Source organism: Lissotriton helveticus, chromosome 4_1 (genome assembly GCF_964261635.1).
Source record: "Lissotriton helveticus chromosome 4_1, aLisHel1.1, whole genome shotgun sequence".
Taxonomy (NCBI): domain Eukaryota; kingdom Metazoa; phylum Chordata; class Amphibia; order Caudata; family Salamandridae; genus Lissotriton; species Lissotriton helveticus.
In genome coordinates this window covers 1,824,937,073-1,824,947,525 of record NC_136063.1, presented here as the reverse complement: position 1 = coordinate 1,824,947,525, position 10,453 = coordinate 1,824,937,073, and the positions used below count along the sequence as shown (strand labels likewise).

The 10,453-nt window shown below is 46.0% G+C and overlaps 1 pseudogene; it reads left to right on the top strand.

Moving 5' to 3' along the window:
* The first annotated feature begins 3,819 nt into the window (after nucleotides 1–3,819).
* LOC144828228 (uncharacterized) overlaps nucleotides 3,820–10,453 on the top strand; it is a 59,018-nt pseudogene continuing 52,384 nt past the window's right edge.

Genomic DNA, 10,453 nt, shown 5'->3' with positions numbered 1-10,453 from the left:
AAAACCACAATGTTTCACAAATCAAATACATCGTCCTGGAAACTGTTCAAAAAATGGAGGGTATAGATAACAATAAATACCTCTTAAGAAGAGAGAACTTTTGGATCCATAAGTTGTCGACCCAAAAACCGTTGGGTCTTAATGAAAGAACCGAACTGTCATGTTACCTTTGAAGTTTTGCTCCGCGTACTGTAACTTGTGAATACTGTATGTGTTTATCACCCATCTTGACACTATTCCACCACATCAGCACTTAATCTCCACATCTCTATCCAGTTTCCACAGCCCTCACATTAGCCAACACGTTAGCTTCAGACCATTTCTTTCCACACTATCCCAGTTCGATCACAGATTGATACTCGCATTAATACTAAAAAATGTATTTATCTATTTTTTTACGGTTACCAGATCTGGTTTAAATAGCATTTTTATTCACTCCACACTTTGAATTATTTCACCATTTAATTTATGGATTTTCCATTTCACATCTCGGTTCACATTTTCCCCGACGTTATGACGGAACTGCATAGTCTTTCTTCAGTGTTTCTCACGTGACACGTCACGTGATCAGTCACTTTTAAAATATCCAAACGCGGGCAGTATCCCCTGTACCGGCGTTTTTTGAAGACGAACAAACCAACTGCAACACCCTTTTACCAACTTTCAGGTGAGTTACTGATACTTGTTAGCCCCGAACCTGGAGCATTACACCCTCTCATTCTAGCAGCACGCTTTGACCACGTTTGTTTATCATTTCTTTACAGAACTGATTTACCCTTCATGACAGGCATGTAAGTGACACGGCACCTTATCATTTATCACCCGTTTCCATTTAATTGTCCTTACGCGTATATCATCACGTTTACTGTTCTACATTACCAACTATTGATGACAGTTCACATTTAAATGCATAGTATAAATTATGAGTCACTTTTTCGGTTAAGCACATTGTTTTGTTTGCACTGTTGCCAATACTCAATGATACTGTTAGGAGTCACACTAATAGTTGATTATTTTATTGTTTCATAGTGTCTATTCCCTGACGAAGGCGCATGATGTTAATGCCCGAAATGCATATTACACGTTGTACAGACATTGCCTAAGTGAAAATAGCACATTATGTACCTGAATACATAATACTACAAATCTTGGAACACCCAAGTTAAAAATGAAGTGAAAAATAAAGACACTCAAAGAAACTTATTGATTGGAAGTCTTTTCTTCACAAGACAATCAAATGTGTGCCTGCTAAGGGATGAAACTAGAGACCCTCTAGTTTCACTTTTTCAATGTGTACTTATTGACGCCGTTGGGCACTCGACGTCACCTGGCGGAGCACCTTAAAACCACTCAAACAGCAATACCCTGATCAAAAAATAATTTCTCAACTCGCAGTGCATCTATCCAAATTTCATTTGAAGGAATGAAGTGTCCCATTTTGGTTAAGCTATCTACTACCACCAGGATCGCATTGCATCCCTGATCAGACGGTAAGCCTACGATGTAGTCAAGACTGATCGTGTGCCATGGCTGTGATGGCGTGGGTAGAGGCATGAGTTTTCCCCGGCTCTTGGTCTGCGTTCCTTTGGCACGGGCACATGTATCACATTGGCTGATACACAACTCCACATCCTTTGCCATTCCTTCCCACCTGAAGTGGCGTTTCATTAGATGCAGTGTTTTTTGTTTCCTGGATGCCCTGCCAGCACTGCATCGTGACACCAATTAAAGGCCTTCTGACGTATTGGATGTGTGGGTATGTATAGTTTTCCTTCATACAAGGGTATCCCGTGCTTAAGGGTCCGGAACCGGTTCCGTCCTGCCCATAGCTGCCATTGTGCCGGAGTCTTGTGCTGGGACACTTGATCCAGGAAATGTTTCACGGTAACTGCCCACAGAACCTTTTCAGGAGGAATGATCGCCCTTTGCAACTCCCGTTGAGGAGTATTGTTTTCTCCTTGTCTGGAAAGCGAATCAGCCTTTCGGTTATCCGCCCCAGGGCGGAAAGTAATAACAAAGTTATATTCTGCGAAGAACAACATCCACTGCATTTGTCGATGGGAGAGATGACGTGCGGTCTTCATGAACTGTAAGTTCCTATGATCGGAGTAGACCGTTATGGGATGTTGAGCCCCCAAAAGATATTGCCTCCACTCTTGAAACGCTCTTTTAATGGCCAACAATTCTTTTTCTGCCACAGTGTAGTTGATTTCGGCTGGACTCAACTTTTTAGACAAAAAGGCCACTGGATGTAATTGTCCTGTATGTCTGTTTCTCTGGGACAAAACTGCCCCTGCCGCCTGATCAGAAGAATCCGCTTCTACCACGAACGGTAAATCCAGTTGAGGATGTCTCAGAATGGGAGCTGTACTGAATGCCCTTTTCAGTTGTTCAAACGCCCCCATGGCCTTGTCGGTCCATACAAACGGCGCTCCTTTCCTTAACAACCTAGTCACTGGAGAGGCCATCTGCGAGAACTGTGAGATAAATCTCCGATAATAGTTTGAGAACCCCATGAAACATTGCACATCTCTCACTGATGTAGGCACAGGCCAGTGCTGTACTGCCTCTACCTTCCTCTCCGCCATTCGGAACCCTCAGGGACTCAATATAACTCCCAGGAATTCTACCTATGAAACGCTAAACTCACATTTACTGAGTTTGCAGTAAAGGCTGTTGTCTAGTAGCCTTCGGAGGATGAGTATGACATGACTCACCTGCTGGGCCCTAGACACCGAATAGAGCAGAATGTTGTCGATGTAAACAACGACAAACTGGTCTACATAGTCTTTCAGAACGTCGTTGAGAAAATATTGGAAAGCCGCGGGGGCATTACACAGCCCGAACGGCATAACCAGATATTCAAACAACCCATACCTGGTTTTGAATGCCGTCTTCCACTCATCGCCCTCACAAATCCTTACTAAGTGATTGGCCCCTCGAAGGTCCAACCAGGTGTAAATGTTGGCCTCCATGACTTGATCCAGCAAGACGGGGATGAGCGGAAGATGGTATCTGTTTCTCACAGTGTTCTTATTCAAAAGCCTGTAGTCAATGCAAGTTCTGAGATCCCCTTTAGCTTTTGCTGTAAAAAAAAGAGGGGAGGCCGCTGGGGATCGTGAAGGGCAAATGAAACCTATAGAACTAAAATGCTCCAGGTACTCCTGTAAATATCGTGTCTCTGGCTCGGATAGAGCATATACTCTACAGGATGGTACTACAGCACCTTCAATCAAATCAACGCGACAGTCATATTCGCGATGGGGCGGTAGGGTGTCTGCCTTGATTTTGCTAAACACTTCCCTGTATTCCTCATACTCTGAGGGCAACTCTATGTTTTTTTCAGCGGCCGTGGCTACCTGAAGTATGTGGGCTAAAGCTAAGGTAGGGGAATCGGTGTCTTTCATGCAGCTGTTCTTGCATACGTCGGAGAGAAAAGTAATGGTCTTGAGCCCCCAATCCATGGTGGGATTGTGATGCCCCAACCATGGCATCCCCAAAATGACCTCGTATTGTGGGGCCTCGATAATGCTCAGAACTATGGATTCTACATGATCTTGTGGATATCCGGAGAGGATCAAATCCACCGCTTCAGTATGTTCTGTTATGGGACCTGATTTGAGCGGGGTACCATCCACTGCCAATACCATTTCGGGTTTGTCACTGGCTACTTTTACTAGTCCTAGTCGACGAACCAACCCGTCATCTATAAAGTTTCCGGTGGCCCCGGAATCAATCATGCTCTGTACCGGGAACTGCTGGCCTCTAGTTCTCAGCAGCATAGACAAAACTAGGTGTGCCACGGGGCTTGTGGAATCGATGGCCGGCAAAGATGGCAAACTCCATTCCGTCCCACCAGGACCCTCACCTGCTACTTCAATACCTGGGGCTATAGGTAGGTTCTACCACAGTGAGTGCTACATTTTACTGGCGTAGAAAGGTTTTGGTCTCTTGGGCTTAAGGGTACAATCTTTCACATAGTGTCCTTTTTTTCGCAATTCATGCAGAGACCTTGAGTTCTGCGACTTTCCCTCTCTGCCCTGGATAAAGGAGACCTAACCGCTCCAACCTCCCTAGGCTCGGAAGGGGTATCTCTAGATGTCGAAGGAGGTTGTGTAACCACAGGTAGGACTCACCTATGATGCAAAAAACAGTTATGAATCTAGTGCTCCCCCTATGTGTGCTAACACTCAGCCCCATACAATACATACATACCGTTCTTTATCCACCCCGAGTTGTTAAAAGAAAGCATGTGGCAGCATCATCCCAGATGGTAGCGAGAACTCCAAGAACCAATCAATAGAGGATAGCACCAACCGAAGATATCTCGCGGAATGATACTAGACGCTATCACTTTGGTTCAGATGCTGAAAACAACATAGGCTAAGAAAACGATAGTAATGATCCCCAAAGTATCTGCTTAAATATCAACAGATCTTCAATGAATACTTTGATCTCCAACAGGAGTTTTTAGAAAAGTTGCCCCACCATACCCAGCCGGGAATGCAGTAGCAAGAAAGAAGAAAACCTCTCAGCCGAGAGGTTTTAACGAACAAGGCCAACAAACGATACCAGCCGGGAAGGAGGGGGAGATCCGGCGTCTCCTTACCTGTCAGCCAGCACCGTCTCGGGTTCCGCAGGGAAAAAGAAAGGAGGGGGCAAATCCAGCATCTCCTGACTCTCCCTACAAAGAAAACAGAACTCGGCAAAGAAGGAGGGGGCAAATCTGACGTCTCCGTACTCGCCGGAATTACTGTGGAATTACCAGGCATGTTCCCGTTCAGCCGAATGGAACGCAAGGTAACCTCCAGGGATAATGAAGACAGCGGCCGCTGTCTTCCAATACGTGCAAAAGATTACTGACCGCAGCCGTGGTCCAGAAACACACCGGCAACTCCGCGGGAACAGGTCGTCCGCCTCTCTCCCTAGAACTGCCAAAACGACAAGAATCACGTACGATGCTCCACCGCGTCTCACGTGTTAAATGCACTTCCGCATTCCTCCCAGAAGGATGGCCTTCTGGAAGATGTAGTCTAGGCATACGTACTAATACTAGGTAGGCACAGTTCGAACCCTGACAGAATAGTTCAATGGTCATACCTCCGATAGCCCCCCTCAAGGTTATTCTCATAAGATCCGGAATGGGACAAGGGTGATGGGTAACCCTGCAGTTAAGAGCTATGTTAACCCAGACCATGAGCCCCCCTGACGGGCGGCCACGCCCTACAGTAGTTGCAGGTATGAAGAAACACGAGTAACCAGATTTGTATAATGGCAGAACACTCCATGTCTCTTGAAAAATACATAAATCATAACCATCTATGAAACTATTCCAGTCTGGTAATGAAAGTTTGTTTAGAAGACCAGCAATGTTCCATGAGATTATTTTAAGATCTACTGGGATCGCCATTAGAGAGATTACACTACTGCTAGGGACCAATAGAGGGGGGGAGAGAGCCCCTTCTCCAGCCAGATCATCTAGGTTGATCTTATTAAATTGCATGGATTTGTCTTTTAGTTGGTCAATCAGGTTGAAAGGTATTATATTTGTGTTAAAGCCTTCACCTGAAATGCTAGCAGAATTAGGGCTAGTAGGTAGTCAATTGTTTGCATCAAGTGAGGAGTAACCCACGATAACTGGAGCATAAACAGGAGTAGATGTCCTAATGGTTTCCATAGTAGGAAACCGTCTGAACTGTATAGCAGATCGAACTGGGGGAAGGTTCTAAAGTCAAGTGATAATAGGCCATTAGCAAGGACATGGTTGGTAACTGTCAACTCTATGATATCTGTATAATTGTCCCCTGAGCTTCTTCTTTGGGCCCTTATTATGTCCTCCCTAATTAAAGACCGGCACCCCCTTACGTGGCGAATCCAGTGTGTCGCCTTGTTGATCAGCGAACCCTCATCTTCTCGAGAACAAATTTTAGGGACGTTGACCATATAGACTCTTGGGTGGCTGGTCTCGGGCCTATTTCGAGTGTTATGTGGGAATAAGGATTGTTGATCAAGGCCAGGGTTGGTATGTACTAGGTGAGGAACAGGACTATGACTTGAAGGATGGTGAAGGTTCTTGGCTAAGAGCTGCTGTGTTGATTTCTTTGTGTTGCGGTCCACCTGTCCACTTAGCTGTTTGTGATTACTATCTAAATTTGACTCAACTTTTTTACTATTAGAAGCTAGCTGTTTTTGATCCCGGGACATTTCTCTACGGACTCTGTTACCAGTGCCCGTAGGTAAGGGGTAACTGGGTGGATTCTTGCCAACACTTATTAATTCTAACATTAACAGCCTTATCTCGCCCAATTCTGCTCTGAGGGCGGCAATAGATTGAACAACTTCATGTCAATTCCCCATGTTGGTAGTTCCCCCCAGAGTCCCATCTGGCATAATAGTTCTTGTAGCTCCTTCCATCCCAGTTTCTTCCAGTGTGTCTATAGCATCAGCTAATACAGAATAGTGATTGGTGCAAGTAATCACTATAGGCTCCAGTGGAATATGATTAGGGATGGTTATAGGAGAAGTGGGCTCAGGCCTGGTATCAACTTGTTTAGCTGGGGGGTTTTTAAACATCAATGGTACGATCGTTGGTCGAATGGTGCTTGCAATTTGGGGGCTACATGTAATAAGGTTGCTTGTGGGGGCAGGGGGCAATAAAGGATCTTGTGACAGGATTCCCTCACAATTTTTGACTAGGGTCTCAATTCTATCGAGGGTCTAGAGGATACAAGGATTTTTGGATGCTTTCCTAGCCTTTTTCCTTTTGACCACCACCCCCCATTCGTGCCACAGGATCCAGGAGTTTCCTTTTACCCATATATGCTATTCGATAAAACAAACCCCCTTAAAACAGTGCAAAGCAAGCGCCCCCCCCCCTAGTCATTCGCAACTGTGTTCTATTCAAGGCAAAGTCAGTGGGAGAGTTCCAATTACATGATAAATCACAGAAGCTTCCCCTATAGCGGGTAAAAGTACCTTTGCCACACTGTAGGTTAAGAGGAGCCTGTATTCTTGGTGCAGACGTCAGAGAGATGTTCCAGCCCAGCCTCCTCCGGGCTATGATGGGCTAGGACGGGCCCGCCCTTCGCCCGCGTGGGTCCCGCGCTGCGGGGGGAGAGGCAGCGCTAAATAGCGCAATGGTGGTGCCTCCCCCTCACAAGCAGCAGCAGCTGGGCAGCCGGGGCTTCTGGGGCTTGTAGTCCCCCTAGCAGAGCAACCTGGTGGCAGAGCGCTGGTTCTGGAGACCTCGAGACCCCTGTCCTACCCAGGTGAGTTTAGGCTGCAGTGAGTGGGGGCGAGCAGAAAGAAAGGCAGAAGACGAGTCCCGCGCTGCGGGGGGAGAGGCAGCGCTAAATAGCGCGATGGTGGCGCCTCCCCCTCACAAGCAGCAGCAGCTGGGCAGCCGGGGCTTCTGGGGCTTGTAGTCCCCCTAGCGGAGCAACCTGGTGGCGGAGCGCTGGTTCTGGAGACCTCGGGACCCCTGTCCCACCGAGGTGAGTTTAGGCTGCAGTGAGTGGGGGCGAGCAGCAAGGAAGGCAGAAGACGAGTCCCCTTATCATGCACATACAATTCAAAAGTCAGATGTATGCAACAGTTCTGTGTTGCATCTCACACACATATGATACTTACAAACATAGCAGAGCTGAACTGCTGCAGGACAAGCTGCAGGCCGCATGTCAGAAAAGATGTTTTGGCATGTTCAGAAGCCTATGTCAAATATAAAATAAGTCACTTATAAAAATGTGCCTCGGAGCTCCCAAGGCTTAGGTCAATAATGTTTTAAACTGAAACATGCCAAGTATGTAACTGGCCTATCTCTATAGTAACAAAGCTCAAAAGAACATCTTACAGCAGGTGCTAGAGTATTTATTCATTTGCATCAGCCCGTGGAAATGATAAAATCCATAATTGTCTAATTTGCCTGCTGAGTCCATGGGATCTGATGATGTCTGAGAGGGGGGTCATGTTGATGTTGAATAAGGTGGGGCTGAGAGATGATCCTTGTGGAACCCCGCAAATTATGTCTTTGGGTGAGGAGGTGAAGGGAGGCAGTCGGATGCTCTGTATGCGTCCTGTAAGGAAAGATGCAATCCACTTGAGGGCATCCTGCTGTATGCCTATGTTGTAGAGTCTCTTGATGAGGGTTTTGTGGGAGACGGTGTAGAACACTAAGGAGAGGTCAATGAGGATCAGGGCCACAGTTGCTCCATGGTCGAGGAGTGTTCTGATGTCATCTGTGGCGGTGATCAGAGCAGTCTCAGTGCTGTCGTTGGCACAGAATCCTGATAGTGAGGCATCCAGTAGTCATGGATTTGTTCCAGGAATCTGTTGAGCTGCTGGTTTATGGCTTTCTCAAGTACTTTGGCCAGGTAGGGGAGCAGGGAGATCAGACAATAATTTTTTTAGATTGCTGAGGATAGGAGAAGGCTTACTTTAGATGGGGTCTGACATCTGCATGTTTCTAGGAAGGTTGCTGTGGAGATGGAGGTGTTGAGAATGCTGGTGAGTTGCATGGGAAACATCCTTTACAACGCAACTTTTACCACGCAGTGCTATTACAACGCAGGTTTTACAACGAAAACCATTACAACGCATTGCGCTGGGGGCGCTCTAGGATAGGGAATAGATTTAATTTACTATCCAACACCTTCCCTAGTGTCCACGGGGACTGGAGTTGGAATAGTAAATTAAACTATTCACTATCCAGCACCCCAAAGCGCTATGCGTTGTAATGGTATGCGTTGTAAAAACTGTGTTGTAACAGCATGCGTGGTAAAAGCATGCGTTGTAACGTCATACATCCGAGTTGCATGCTGAATGGGTTAGTGGTGAGGTCGTAGAGGTGGTGGGATCAGGGGTTGGTGGGTTCCCTGGAGTGGATGGAAGACATGATGGCTGAGGTGGTCAGAGTGTTGAGCAGAGACCAGGTGGTAATTGTTTGGCTGATGTTCGCTGGTTGGTTGAGGTTGTTGGGGGTCGAGGGTGAAGGGTCAGACACTGAAATTGTAGTAGATGTTGGTTATCTTGCTGTGGAAGTAGTCTGAGAGGGTGTCGCAGAGTTCTTGGGATGGGTGGATAGTGTTCTCTATGCCTGTTGGGTTAGAGAATTCTTTGACTAATTTGAAGAGTTCCTTTGTGTGGTTGGCAGAGGAATGAAAGCAGATGGTGATGGCTGCTTTGTTGGCTTCTTTGATGTGCGTTTGATAGTTGCTGAGGGCTGTTTTGTGAGCTGCTCTGTCGGTGGGAATCTAGGTGGTGCGCCATAGTTTCTCCACTTGGTGGCAGTTACACCTGGTGGACAGGAATTCTGGTGTATACCAGCTGGCATGTTTATAGATCTTGTTGGATTTTAGGTTTCAGTGGGGCGACTCTGTTGGCACTGTTGGTTATCCAGGCGGCAAAGTTCTGGATGGACTAGTCAAGGTCTGTTGAGGCCTCATGTTGGGAGGTGGTGAGGGCCTGTGACCACTGAGTTTTGGTGACCTTCCTCCAGCTGTGGTGGGAGGAGGTCTGATGCCTGGTGATGATGTGCTTGGTGTCGGTGATGGTGAAGTGTACGATGGTGTGGTCAGGCCAGTAGAGTTCTGTGTTGTGGCTGGATTTGATTCTGTCACTGGAGGTGAAAATGTGGTTGAGTGTGTGTCCGGCTTTGTACGTGGGTTTGGTGATCAATTGGGTGAGGCCGATGTTGTTCTGGTTCTCCAGGAGGGCGATGGAGTTGGCTTCAGTGTGGTCGTCAATGTGGAAATTGAGATCGCAGAGTAGGACCTAGTGGTGAGAGTTGATTGCTAGGGGGCGATGAGGTTGAGGATTGCTTCGCAGAATGTTGCTCAGGATTCCAGGGGTCTATAGGCGCGGGTGCCTCTTATCGTGGTCTGTGCATCAGTTTGTAGTAGGAAGTTGAGGTGTTCCATGAGGGACGTGGAGTCGCCGTTGGTGATGGTGCATCTGAAAGTTACCTAGAAGATGAAAGTGATGCCTCTGCCTTGTTCGTTGGTGCAGTCCATATTGGAACAATATATATAGCTTCTAACTCACGGCCAAAACAAATCCCAGGAACGGTTTTGTGACAAAATATTACGTTTTTTTTATATCCGGTGACAGAAATTTTTGGGAAAGAATATTGTGATACAAAAATATTGTGATGCAGAAACATCATTGTCGAGAAAATCGTTTTTTAGGTAACTAATATCATTGTTTTTGTTGATATCGTTTTCAATAATATAATTGTAAAAAATATTGCTTAACTATTTTAATGTGTTTGAATTTACATATTTATTTTATTTGTTATTGTTTGTATCAATGTTACTAATTTATTTGAATATAATTTGTAATTTTAAGTGATTTCAATTTTTTTACTTAATAGCTAATAGTAATTTATAGTGTTGTAGCGGGTTGTTGGGTTTGCAGTGGGTCGGAATAGCTAATTAAGTAATAACTGATTATTTATTAA